This window comes from Ascidia mentula, chromosome 5, assembly GCF_947561715.1.
Source record: "Ascidia mentula chromosome 5, kaAscMent1.1, whole genome shotgun sequence".
In the NCBI taxonomy this organism is placed as follows: Eukaryota; Metazoa; Chordata; class Ascidiacea; order Phlebobranchia; family Ascidiidae; genus Ascidia; species Ascidia mentula.
Window position 1 is genome coordinate 17,599,219 of NC_138570.1, and position 15,132 is coordinate 17,614,350.

Sequence of the window (15,132 nt, forward strand, 5' to 3'; positions counted from 1 at the left end):
GGATCTGCACGGTTCGATTATTCATATTTCTGTGCTGCATGTCGTTAGTTGTGTGAGTTGCAAATGGAGATTTCGCGCTGCTTAATTATATTCATCTCGCTGGCTGGATGTAGCTGCTTTGCACAGATCACAGGTAAAATCCACATTTGCTTTAATATCATCATATGCTTTGTGATTGGGAGTTGTGGATTGTAAGAATTTCTCGTGTAATCGCCGAATCGCACATAACCTATAATTCTGGTGAATTTCATTTACTGCTTGGGTATTTTACATTTTTGAGACCATTTTCTTGCTAAATTTGACGTTTGTTGGCTTTAAACAAAACAGCGTTACATAGATTTGTAACAACAACTCTTAACTTGGAGAAAGTTTGGCGAAAAAAATTTTGAATGATGTAAAATTGTAGCAAAAATAATATCGGCACGTTGACGTCGTTCGATCTGATTACATTTGCAAATTCTAAGTATGAGGAAAACCTTTTCTTCCATGTATTATATCACACACCAGCTGCAAAGTATCAGTTCACAAAATCGTTATTGTGGGTTGTCGTACGTCGTATAGTTTTTTGCAAATAAACAAATATGTGCAGCACTTTTATGCGTTTATGACATGTGCTTGTATTTGTTGGGATATCGCAATAGAAAGTGTGGTGACCTCTTGTTTGACAAACTATGGGCGTTCTTGAAGATGTGCTGCAGGTGCCAACCGTTTTGTTATGACATGTTGTATATTTGTAAACAGTCCGTAAATTTGACTGACAAACGCCAACATGCGACCTTTAACCTAATAGACAACTGTGACAAGCTTTGATTTATTTGCAGAGAATTGCCAGTATAAGAGGTTCAACCACTCCATGATTGACCCGAAATCGGCTCACCGACCTTTCAAGATTGGAAGCGTAGCCACGAGTTACTTAAGCGCTCAAGAAATTTGTGGCAAGCTCAAAGATTGTCGGGTAGCAAAGAATTGCTTTTACGAAAACGATTTGCTAAATTTCATTCAATTTTGGTCGCCTGACTGCGACGAAACGATGTTAACGTATTGATCTTCGTGAAACGACAGTAGCTGATATGGTTATTTGTATACGTTCATAATCCTGTTCATTCTAAAACGGAATAATGATAAAGTACAACTTAAAATAAACAGTTTAATAAGAAATGTAAACAAGCTAATTCATAAATCCATTAGAAAGAACCTAACTTTTGTAATCCTAATTTCCATTGACCTTTTATCCTAATTCCTAACGTTTTTAATCATTTGCAGGCGATAGTAACTGGAGTACACGAACCAGACCTGTACATCACAACCAACGATGAGAACGGTTTAAAATACACGGACGATCAAAGATATGTGGTATGGGTTAAAATGTGCCCTGCTGACCTGGATTATGTGCTGAGAAAGGCACCGGACGTTCCCGGATACTTTGAACCTGTATATCAAGGTTGGTAGCAGTGTTGTTATATAACAAGACGAAATAACGATCATGAAAATTATTTTATTCACATATAATAATTACAATCCAGCTATTAACAAACATTTTCTATATAAATACTGGGTCGTTTTTGCATTGTCATTCACCAGAACAATATGAAAATCACATGATAACGTAGTTTATGCCATACATTACTAATGCCTTGTACAAGTAAAAGCAATGAAAATTGTCAACTGAAGAAAAGCATTTGAGATGCCAAGTGATAATACTCGCCGATAAGGATTTTTGAAGGTTTCTGTTTTCGTTGTATAATATTGAAAATCAGTTCACCCGTGTATTGGGCCTCACAATGTCAACGCTCTGTTTCAGGAACCAAAAAATCAGCCATGAGCCATTTGTACGACAACGTGAGTCCAGTCCTCCTGAAACAAAACGCCGAGATTTCATCAAACGTGGCTGCTCAGTCCGCAACGCCGGCCATGGCAGTGACGTCATTCGATGGGTTTAACGTCACAATGCGACGCATTCCGTATCCGGGGGGTTTTAGTGTGGAGGACGTGGTGGAGAGCTGGTGCACTTACGAAAAATGCGCGATCTCGCCGAGAACATATTATCACGTAAGACCACGTCATCAGCTCGAATAAATCGGGAGCCAGGATTTGGTGACGTAATGGGGAATTCCCCACCATTGTTCCTTTTGTAACAATTGTTTTATCAATAGCGCTAGAGAGCACATTAAATGACGAATAATGTGAAACATATGGAACGTTCGGTCGATTAGCAACACGCATCGACTGTTATCGTTGACATTTACGTTTGATAAGTTATGGTCTTTAAATGTGAAGGGTTTCTTCAAAAATACGAAAATAAAATTACCTAACAAATGTTTGACATGAAAGAAATATTAGTGAAAGATTCTGCCGTTGGCCTGCTACCTAAAATATGTCACCCCTGCTCATGTTTATGCCTTTTGCAGCCAGTCACAGCTTCTTTGTCGATAGTCGGGATCACTGACGATAACCAACAAGGTCACGTGTTACTGCTTGACGAATCAAATACTCCCTTCCAGCACGTGATGACCAGCGTGGATGGCGAGGCAGCCATGGTGGCTGGAATTCATGGCTTTCACGACCAGAGCTTTGCAGTTCTTCTATTTGTGAGTTAATATCATGATAAACAGCAGCTGTTTGGTACAAGGAGTTACTAACATAAACTGTAGAAGCACGAAAGCAATAACTTATTAGATGTCCTTTGACTACTTTTTGGGAGTTTTTATTTTGAAGCTTTTTGTCCATTTTCAAAGCCAAACAACGTTAAACTTAATTAGGGGTGGACATTTACATTGAGAGTAATGTTACTGTAACGCCGTCACTTCATTTGTGGCAAGATTTCTTTGCAAAAATTCAAAAATACAGTGTTTAGCCCGTGAAGATGTTTCACGTTTAATGATTACTGTGTGAAAGTGTCTGTTTGCTTCACCAATAAACTTATTTATTTCAGCTGAGCAGAAATCCACCGACAGACACAAGGATATACTTGCAGTTTTATAGAAGTGATTTAAGTGTGAAATGGTCAACCTGGCTCAAGTCAGCGATTGCCGTTCCGGTGAGTACAACCTCAAAAACGTTTATATAGCTTGTATACTTCACTTGAGAATAAAACAGGCCCTTCAGTGAAAACAATGTGCCGGTGCGAGGGCTTGGAGATTATATGTAACAGTAGGATGGAAGCTTTTACGACAGAAATCCATTTTTTAAAGAAAACGACAGTGTTCGTAGACCCTGTTCGTTATTCATGTCCTCCCAGACTGGTTTGGGGCCGGGTCCGCTGCACCCCCACCCCCCTTTCGAGGCGTCTGGAATAAATACTTACATTACCGAGCTGATCTTGGTGGAATCAATGCGGAAAAATACAAATTTGTTGAAAACATTGCCTTCCTGCAATGCAAAGCCCGATAAATATCACTTATTTTTAGGATCGTTCAGTCGGCGACTTTCGATTATCGTACGGTTCCGGATATTTCGCCGCATATTTTAGTGTTTTCGGAATTGACAACTTCGCCAACGCCACAAATGGCGAACAACTTTTCTTCGTCAACGATCAGGGAAAAATGAAAAGCACTTCGTATCAAATTCCCGGGCAGGATTTTGTAAAGTCAGGTTGGTTGAATATCTTTGAAAACTAACATTTGCAGAAATGCCTTCGTTTTGAAAAATATCGACACGTAAAGGCTGGTTTAAATAGGTTTCCAAAGTTCCACCAATGACCTAATACATATGGAAATAAGCAAATGGAAAATTTCTTTGTTAAAAAAAAATTAAAGGTGACAAATATATGATGTTAGTTGGTGGTTAGCGCGAAGATAGGTGACGACGTTTTATAGGAGCAACTTGATCGACTGAGTGATTGAAAATTGTCTGTTATTTCTGTGGTTTGTAAATAGGGGACGCTTGGGGTTGTTCGCATTCCCTGGCCCAACTCGTTAACTACCATTCCGGTGCGAACCAGTTTGTGGCGGTTTGTTCGGCCGATCTCTATCCGAAGGGGATTTCCGTGGGCGATTCCGTCGCAGGAACCCTTCTTTACAAGTAAGCCTGAAACTAACCGCTTATTGATGAACACAAAAATTCTCAGGTTACGATTTAAGAAATATAGTTTCAATTTATTACGACTTTTTGTCAGTAATTATCTGGTAGAATAGATCATCCTTAAATTGATTCTTTCTTTCTTGTGTTACAGAGCGGATGGTAACGGACGAGGTTTTTCTACTGCACAGCTGGGACAAATTGCCGAAGCGGACTTTGGATGGAAGTTGGTTTTCAATGCACAGGACGCGTAAGCATATATTTTTGATCTCTACAAAAATGTGGAAATACCGTTATTTGCGTACACACTGAATATTTATTTATGAGAAACAAGCATTGGATATTCTTTTTGTGCAAATATCTGTTGTAATCAAATTAGTATCGTCGGTTGTTTTTAATTTTGTTTAGATTATTAGAATTTTTTGGCACTTTTGGACCTGGAGGGATTACGACAAAACCAAACATTTAAAACAAATTCTGTTTGCTTTATTTTTACTAGTTTGTTGAAAAAATTCTCCATACCGATGTTTAATCTGTGTAGGGAGTGTTGTCCGGGTAGGGGCATTGGCTTCATCACAATTTACAACGACAAAGACGTCATCACAGGAAAACAAGCGTTCGATGACGTCACGTGGTTGACCAGAAGCGATGGGAGGACAGAACGGGACCCGGTTATTGCCAGGCTTTTTTCTGGTAAGCCAAATAAACAATCAAAGCACTTTTCCTTGCATTGTCCTTTAGCTAAACTATTGTTTTATGAAGGCAAAAATACATCGTTGGCTTGAAAGTTTGTTGATAGTTTCTGGTTGAACAAATTACGCACGAATGCCATTTTTGTTTTACACCAAAAAATGGCATTTTTAACACAGATATTTTGACACAATTAAAATTACTTTTACTAATGTTGATTTTTGTGTCGAGTGGTTTTCAATGTATTTAACATCTGCAGGTGACGTCAGCTTGTTTGGAATGGAAAGTTATTTGGTTGGGTGGCGAAATGGAGGAGACTTTAAACTGGGTGTCGTTAATTCGTTTGGAACGTTTCTCAAGGTAAATAATCGGATGTCAGTTGTTGGATTGTTCGTCATGAGTTACACAAACGTTAAAGCATTCAAATTGGTTAAAACGTTTCAACAAATTAAAAAGTTGTTCTTGTAAATCATTTAGAGGTAAATTGGATGGCAATTAATGAGGTTTCTACCAATTTCAACAAAGCTTGGTCGGGAAAGTTCTTTTTGTTCCATTTTGCTGGGACGAAAAAACTTAGGTCTTAGCAAGACCATTTTCGGTGTTATAGGATATCAATCTTGATGCAATAAATCCTACTTGGATCAAATTCACGTGTTTTTTTAAATGTTTCTACAGAACGCACTGAATATAAGTTCACTGTCCGTTGATGAAGGAAACTTCAGCTGTTCCGGTGACTGTGTTAAATGGGGGAACCGAGATGACTCTTTTAAAACGCTGCACAACGGCAAGGCAGCGTGGATATCAACCGAACCTCTTTCAAGTTCATTTACTTTGTATGAAGGTATGTTGGCTTCGCAAGGGTATGCAAAAAAACGCTATTAACAAAATGTTGGAAAAGTCATGTGTTAAGAGCCGCATATTTGTTGATATATTGACTGTTTTAGGTGGCGTTAATTTGAATGCAGATTGCATGTATTAAAGTTTCTGTTATAACGCAACAGACAAATGCATAGAAAACGTTTTTCTAATATTTTGTATTTATAATATAAAACCGTACATTGTAATTTTATTAGGTTTGTAGGCTTGGCAGCCCAGGCATTGCAGCCAAGCTGGATCAGCCACGTTTTCCTCACAAGTCAGAGCAAGATTTGAATATACCCCGTGGCCACAATATACCCCGTGAAACCATTGAGCTCCTGTAGCTTGGTAGAGCGTTGGGCCTATTTAGCCCAAGGTCGTGAGTTCAAGCCTCACCGGGAGCTTGATTTTTCAAATCTTGCTCCGACTTGTCAGGAAAAAGTGGCTGATCCAGCTAGGCTGCAAACCTAATGATCGCGATACGAAAGCTTTGATCGCCAAGGAAGGACCTGCGCAGTAGGGCGATCCTGCCAATCATGCCATTACATGAAATATTACTGCGTTGTAACTTCATAATATACACAGTCATCAGTTTGTTCATATCCCATATCCTTGGAACATTATTAGCAACGTTATTACCTTGAAACATACAAAAATAAACCGTTGCTTTGCTTCACAACAGTGAGTCTCAATGACGTCAGTTTGATTGGGTGGAGTTTATGGAGCGGTTGGTCGCAATGCAGTCGAAGTTGTGGCGGAGGAACCGTCACTAGAGTGCGCTCGTGCGTATCAGGGGACTGCAGCAATGGAGAAAATTCACAAACTTCCACCTGCAACACGGAAGCTTGCACTGGTGAGTTTGTTAAATGAACGGTTTACAATTACAAGTAATGTTTTGGTTAACTTTGAATTGGTTCAGTATGACGAAATATAAATATACGACAAATTCAGTATGACAGAAAATCGCAGAGTTTCATGAAGAATAAAAAATGAGTCCGTTCGAGCATTTTTATTCAGATAATTTTTATTATTTCGTTTGCTTAATTTCATTTTAGTCCCGACAAAGGACAATGCTTGCTAAAGAAAGCAAAATGTAAATAAAGTTGTCCTCTAACAAAATTTAATACAGTTTCTTTGTTTTTTCGTTAAAGTTCCGATCAAATGTACGTTCGAAACACACGAGGAGGAAGCATTGGAGGGAGATTTGTTCGTGAACGGAGAAAGACAATTTGCATTTACGCGCGAAGCTGGCCAAGAACAGTGCACCTTGTTTCGAGGTATATTCGAAAAAACTGTCAAGGCCAAATGTCCTAAAACCGAACTTGCCTTCCTTTTCCGACGTCATATGTTTTATAAAAACAGTTGCTCTCATTTTTTAAAAACAGTTGCTCTAATTTTTTGAAAACAGTTGCTCTCACGTTAACCTGTAGTTCCCAATTTTTTTGGAACAAGTTCCCTTTGTGTACTTTGAAACTTTCCCCACATAAAACAAACAAGACAAAAAAAGCAAAAGAATTTTACTATTGTAATATATAAGAATTTATTTTAACTAGAGGACAAATTTGTTTTTGTGTATCATACTCCCTCTGTTGTGAAACACTGACTTTAAACACAATATTCATTTTAATGTCGACGTTTAAGTAACTTATGGGACAACAAATTTACAAATAATTATTTGGGTGAGGAATTCACGAGTCACGTGCATATAATTTAAAACTTACATTATAAATTTCCCACTGAAATTTTCCTTTATGATCAGGCTTGTGTTCTGGCATAACGAGGACATTATCCGGTGGATTTTATTTCTATTTTTTAAAAACGAGCACCAACTTTAAGTCGGATGAGAGGAGCACTTCGTTCACGATGACCTGTAAAGGTAAGTGTGACGTGCTGGTAGTGACACTGCCAACATTTTAATTTTCGGATAATGAGGATTTGTTGACCGCTACGCGAGTCTTACTGTCTGATTATGGTGTTTAATACATGTTTTAAAACAATGTGATTAGTAAATGGAGAAACTGATGATGCCGTTTTAGGCGAAATATATTTTTCTCTAAATAAATCGATCTGAGCTGTCTGAAGATCGCTGTGTTTGGATTTTATTACATTATTGTTTTAAAACAAAATTTATTTCCTATGTCCTAAGAGAAATCAAATCGACAACAAAAGATTACGACGAACTTTTATTAATATTCCACATCTTAAAAATCTAATTTATTTCGCAAAGTAAAAACTTATCACAACTTTCATTCAAACATTTCGTATTGTTTCAGAACATCCGGAATGGTCGCCTTGGAGTACTTGGACGAGTTGTTCAGTTACCTGCGGAGGGGGCACAAAGGCCCGTCAACGTTTCTGCGATGGAGATGTCCCAGGGTCAGAGGTGTGTCAGGGCCCCGTGGAACAAGTGGAACCATGTCGCACCGGCAGGTGCCCAGCGTGGTCACCGTGGGCTCAATGGACAGCATGTTCCCAGACTTGTGACGAAGGTTTGTGGCATTCAGAACATTAACACGTAACACAAATGTTAAAACAACTTTCTTCCAACGGACTGTTTTTTTACGCGAAAGAAGAACACCAGAGCTGATGTGCTATTAATGTTCAGAGCAAAAGTTACACGAATAAATACTGTGTAAGGTAACCTAAACCCGCCTTGTTGCTACTCAATTACCTTACAGCACTGATGATGAATATAGTATTTGTGCGAAACGTTTGCACTTGGCATGAATGGATGATCAGCTGTAGCGTTTCTCTTTCGCTCAAAAAGTTTTTTGCATCTGACGGTTTTTCGTAAACGGAAAATTTACAGTAGAAAATTCAAATAATTCACAATTTTTACGAAGGATCACAAACACGTGATCGCGTCTGCACGGGAGACTACGTGGATGCATGCGAAACGCTGATTGGTCCAAACTCCGAGTCACGTGCCTGTTCACTCGGTGCGTGTGCAAAGTGGACGGATTGGAATCCGTGGAGTGAATGTTCTACGACATGTGGTGACGGCTTTCAGGTAATCTAATACAAAAGCAATCCATATGTTTGTGCAAAATGTTTCGTTGATCCCCTTTCGGTACGTTTTTATTGAACTTCGAATTCAAACTAGCGACCACATCAGCTGGTTTATGCAACCAAAGCTATATCGTTTACACTTTGCAAGCACCATGAAACACTGCATCGTACATAAATATGCCCGAAATAAACATACTTTGTTATCGTTTACGTTGACATGACAGTATTCAAAATCGTGGTTGGGGGTTTTACCTCATGTGGTAATTTTTTTACCCTCTACCTAACAGGAGCGCAGCAGGAGTTGTAGCGGTGACTTCCCATGCCAAGACGAAAATGGACTGGGTGCAATCGAAAATCAGCCATGCAACCTCGGCGTTTGTCCCTACTGGTCGCTATGGAGCCTTTGGTCGGCCTGTGGCGCCTCGTGCGGAAACTCACAACGCTTCAGGTCGCGCGACTGCCTGGGGGATTACCCCGATGACGCGCCGTGCCCCCTGATTGGCGATACGACCCAAACGGGGTCCTGTAACTTGGGTGAATGTCCTTTCTGGGGACCATGGGGCGGCTGGGGAAGTTGTTCGAGAACTTGCAACGACGGAACGCGAAGAAGATCACGTGATTGCCTTGGAGATTTCGCGATTGAGTTTTGCCCACCAGGAGACGCTGCTGAGCAAGAAGTACGTTATTTTTATGCAATTGGCAACATTGTTTAAGCGCCCGACCAATATGCCAAGAAGAAAACCTGATCGGGATTCGATATCCTTGGTTCGAATCTCGTTGTGGTAAAAAAGCAACACGTTAACACACCTAAATTTAGCACACTTAAATGTGACCAGGATGGTTAAGCGAGCAATAACACAACTCTTTTGTCAGATTTCCGTAACCGTGCTGAGGTTTTCAATAATTTTTTGTATTAAGGTTTGTTCGCTGGGTCAGTGCGCTCAGTGGGACGACTGGGTCTCGTGGAGCCAATGCAGCGTCACGTGCGGTCCTGGAATCCAAACGAGAACCCGTGGTTGTGTTGGGGATTTTCCTTGCCCAGGCGGCGAACCCTCCGCAGTCAACATTACCTGCAATCTAGGGGAATGCCCGAGCTGGGGTCCGTGGGGTCCATGGGGCGGATGTTCAGTGACGTGTGGTGGTGACGGAACCAGGACAAGGCGTAGGGAATGCTTGGGGGATTTCCCAGATCTTTGTGACGACATCGGTTACGAAGAGGAGGGGGCTTGCGCGGACGTCACTCCGTGCCCCAGGTGGTCCCTGTGGACCAAGTGGGGCCAATGTTCTGAGACTTGTGGCCAGGGAACGGCTTACAGAACACGAATGTGTGGAGCCGGCAATGTGGAAGTTTGTGACATCGGGGCTGAAGATGCGAACCCTGGAGAAGACAGAAATATTGTGGTAAGTTCGGTGTTCATCCCGGTTATATTTATATGATTTAGATATTAATGGTCAAAGGAAAGTTTGTGTCATCTTTAATCGTCTGTTATCTTTATGGCCAATTGTATTCTGGCATTTCGCACTATCTACAATGGCGTACATGAAGAAACCGCTCACAAACACTTAAAAACTTATCGATAACATTCAATGTCCAACGTTTTCTTCAACTACCTGTGGCATTCCATGTAAGCTTGTTGACACAACTTGTAGATTCGTCGGACCATCGTTGACGTCTTTGAGGGAACCGAAGGCAGGAATTGCACACTCGGTCTTTGCTCCTATTGGTTGGACTGGGGGGCGTGGTCGGCGTGCTCAGCCAGCTGTGACGAAGGAATACGATCCAGACAGAGGGATTGCTTTGGGGACTTCCCCAACACGTGTTTCACGTCTGGGTCTGCTTCGGACAGCGAGAAGTGCACTAGAGGGCGGTGCGGAACTTGGAGTCAGTGGTCTCATTGGGCAGCTTGCAGCGCTACGTGTGGTATGTGGATCGAGTTGCAAGATAATTTCTGATAATAAAAAGTTCTGTATTATCCAACCTACTAGTTGCAATACAGTGTGAAACAAAATAAGAGTGGGATAAAATCTAATTGGTTAAAGTTTGCATGAACCACTACTTAAATAGAAATGAAAATGTGTAAGCGTAAAAGTTCGTATCTAGGTCAGTTGTAAACGCAATAATTTCGCATTTGAATGAAAGAAAATGTAATAGGGTTTGGCACTTGGACGCGAACGCGAAACTGTCTCGGGGACTTCCCGGATACGTGCACGGGCAACGGTGACGAAACAGTGCCATGTGACGTCAGCGATTGCATTGACGAATGCAATCCAAGTCCGTGTCGTAACGGGGGTGAATGCAGGCGGAATTTCTATCTCACGAGACTCTACCACTGTGTGTGCAGACCGGGATGGATGGGAAAACACTGCGAATATCGTAAGTCTGATTTGCTCCCGTATGTTTACAACTTCAAAACTGGCAAAATGCAATGACTTGGTGGGTGAATTTGTATTGCCTTTTTATCTGTTTCCAAACAAATATACATTTGTACGTTGTTTTGCTCAGAAAGCGGTGCATTGAAACTCAAGACTTTTCGGTATTTCCAACTTTATTACTGTTAAAGGAGTTCTAAACAAGTCAAGCACAGTTCCAGTTTTGTTCAATTGTATTCCCGAAGACCTCCCGTAACATTTGTGCACCATAGATAAAGAGTTTCATTTTCAGCCGGGCCTGACTTAATTTGCGACTCCGAAAGCATCATCGTTGCGTTCGATCGCCGCGTGGTGTCAGACGAGGGCCTTCTGACCACTGACCATAACTACGTCAGTCTCGCATCCCGTGATTCATCGGATTGCATGTCGTTTGGGGAGCATTTTAACTCGACTGACTGGTACATGGTGATTGTTCCATCGCCGATCGACGCTTCTTGCGGTTCTAGAATGGAGGTAAAGTTCATTATTCACACTTGATCGTGTAATGTAATTACCATGTTTTTTGCCTATGTTGATATGACGTTTTTAATTTCGTGGCCATCTTAATGTCTTAACAACTTATCTCAAACTTAAATGCACAAATTCTTCAGTAGACAAATTCTGCAGTCATGTAACACTCTGGTTTCGTGCCCGCTATGGTACCTTGTGCATTTGTTCTGAGCCTACTAACTTATTAAAACGATTATAACAACACGAGTATTTGGGGCTACTGCTCGCTTCATCAGGTGCGACAAATGAGGGTAAGCAAATAATATGTGGTAACATCGAATAAAACAAGCAAGAAGAAAGCCAGGAACAGTTAATAACCGTAGGTCATTTTGTGTTACACCTGATAAAGCGAGGAGTGGGTTGCGAAAGCTCGTGTCAATAAAGTTGTTTTAACAAAACACGTTGTCACAAGAAGAAAAAGATGTACATATTTATGCACCCGTTAAACGTTTACAAATTCATAATTAGACATATTTTAGTCATGCTTCAGAAGTAATAAATAAACTCATCCACAGGTAACACCTAATGAATACAGAATAAGCAACAGAGTGATTTGGCAAGCAAGCGACAAACGAATTCGTTCAACTGTGGTTTTAATCGACTTTACGTGCGTTTACCAACGTGACGTCACCGCTTCGTCGGCAGCTGCTGCGGATGGACCTCTTTCTATAGAAGCTTATAAACGGTCGGTTTAGGTGTATCGAAATTTCCAAGGGTTTCTTATACGCACTGACCTTGTGGCCCTTTTAACGAGATTTACAAATGTGTTTAGGAGCTGCACCTATAAAATTTATGTACCGCTAAACCCGTAGCACCTTCCAGACATAAAAAGTTTCATTTCATGGTGGATGATCACTTTTGTAGTGTTTTGGCCAGGGCGACACCTTGCGGTGAACAACACAAACATCATACACAATAAAACACTATGTCGAAAGCCTTTGGTTTTATCTACACAATTTTAAAATAGATGGCAATCACAACCGTTAAATTAAACAGAGCACAAGGTCCCTTAAAAATGTTATCATGTTCATTAGCTGCATATAAATATTTATCGGAGAATTATGACATACATATGAATTTAGCAATTGTGCTGGTTTGTAATCTAAAGTCCCATTCAATTGAAAAGCATTAACCTAAAAGTTAACTCTAATCTGAAATATTGAAAGTAGATCATTCATAATCGATTAAGTTCACCAATGCAGACCGAAACTAACCTCACCCTGCCTTCTGCAGTGAAATTGAACTGATCACAGCGAGTGGCATTTTCGATGTCGACATTTCCCTGTTTCGGGACTCCACCTACCTGCGCCCTCTGCTGCCTACTAGCGGCTCATCTCTTGTAACACTCGCAGAGGGGGATGTTGTTTATGTCTCGGTCGACCTTCGTTCACGTGACCTACTACCATCCGAAGACGCTGTTCTCGTCATGGATAACTGCTTCGTGACGTCATCGCAGAGTACACGAACACCGCTGGCATATTTGTTCAAAGAAAAGTAAAAATTTCTGAAACAATTACACTGTTTTTTTTTGTTTAAAAAGAATACTTTTTTATAACCTGTAATGTATTAAAATCCAAACACAGCGATCTTCAGACAGCTCAGATCGATTTATTTAGAGAAAAATATATTTCGCCTAAAACGGCATCATCAGTTTTATAACCTGTATTTACTTTTATCATTTGCCCAGACTAAAGTCACATGTAAAGAAAAAGCAGAATTTTAGTCGTGTAAAAAATTTCATGTTCAAGAAATAGTGCATAATATTATCGCTTTAAGGTGTCCATCGAGTCCATTCGTCACCGTAATTTCGAACGGTGAGTCGAGATCTGGTCGATTTTCGGTGAGAATATTTGGTTGGACAGGACGTGATTTGATGGCGGAAGATGTGTATATTCACTGCACGGTAAAACAATTTTGGATATTATGTGATGTGACCCTTGTATGAAATAAGCTCTTTGGAACAGAATACTGAAGTCTTATTTCAGAATCAGTTTTGGTCATGTGGTAACTCTAACCATTTTTAAAAACATTTAAAATCTAAATCGCCGTTGTTTTCCACATAAAATTCCTAGAGATTGAACATAAACGATCGAAAAACAACAAGATGGCAGGGTCGGTCGATAAAAATGTGGGAGAACATGTGGGGGGGGGGGGGGGAATGAGGGGCGACTGGGGTTGGGAGAAAGACCTTGATTTAATGATGTTTCGCGACGAAATAAGAATATTTACTATTGGTTTGTTGAAAACTGGATTCGTTTCAATCGCGGGGCGTTAAACAAATTTTTGGAGTTAAAAGTATAAAAAAGCATTAAAAGCCAAAAGGAAATCGGCTTGAGTGCTTTAATCGACTTTTTATTTTCCAGGTTAGTGTGTGTAATGGGGATAAAGACGCATGTTCACCACAATGTTCATCAAGACGAGGAAAGAGGAGTCTCGTGACGTCACACTCCAGCGCTCATCCGAATCAACACGTCGCCGTGCTGCGAGAGGAAGCGGCGGCAGTTGTACAAAGTCGGCAGGTAAGTGAACCACGGACGATCAATGATAGATTTTTTGGCGTATGGGATTAATTTGGAATGCATCGGAATTTATTTAGCTATAAGTAATGAGCGGTTGAGCTAAACGATTCAATCAATGTTTCAATAGCAACCAGGTAAAAAAAATATTATTCTTTTTATCACCATTTTTCCAAGCTTAGTTTTTGTATATTCTTCATTATTACCTTTGATCTATTTTGTATATACCGGTCGTTACAGTTGGGCACAAACAATGGTTCTCGGCTGATGCGCGAGACTGTGGAACAAAGTGGGAAACCATACACGGCAGTTGAAGCTATAGTTCCACCGTCAGAAGATGGAACAGCAGCTCTAAATCTCTCTACTGACATCTCCCGGTTGAAGTTTGATCCGGACAAGATGGTGTCAGCTGGGCCACTGGAGATTGTCTTAATTTCTGGTAGCTGATTCAGTAGTCTTCAATTTTTACATAGATAGAATTACATTGCATATAGTTTGACAAACACTCAAACAATAGGAATTGTAAACATGAATTTTTAAAACCATATTGAAATCTTAAGTGGACAAACCAAATTACGATTCTTCTACAATCATCAATTGTATTTGTTTGAGTTCTTGCTTTGGGTTCTAATAAAATCTTGCTTTATGTGTGGAATTAATTTTGAATCGAAATTTCCTTCAGGTATGGATTTTATTTATAATATTTGTTTCCGTTTCTATTGTAGAATCGAGACACACGAGATCGATAGCGGAAAATATCAAAAACGAAATCTCATCCGCGACACCAATATTCGCCATTACTTTCTGTGTTTTGTGTCTTTGTTTTTTAGCTTCCTTATTTTTCGCCTTTTCAATTGTTTTTTATCGTCGCCGGTGAGTTTTTTTTGTTTTAATGGCAGGTTTGGGCCTTGATTGAAATCTTTTTTGTGTTTGTTCAGCGCAAACCACACTTCTCATTCTTAAACAATTAAGACCTTATCAATTTGTTGCAATTGAAGCCTAAGCCACCCAGAACTTAGAACTGATTTTTTATTTGCATATTAACGTTTATTTTTATGCGTCTCCATCAAAACGATTTGGTTATTTTACCAATGCATGGGAAAAGCATTACCTCTTGATGTCT

The 15,132-nt window shown here is 40.2% G+C and overlaps 1 pseudogene; it reads left to right on the top strand.

The window, feature by feature from the left end:
• The first annotated feature begins 465 nt into the window (after window positions 1-465).
• Window positions 466-14,886, top strand: LOC145903110 (uncharacterized; annotated as a pseudogene).
• Window positions 14,887-15,132: the final 246 nt, after the last annotated feature.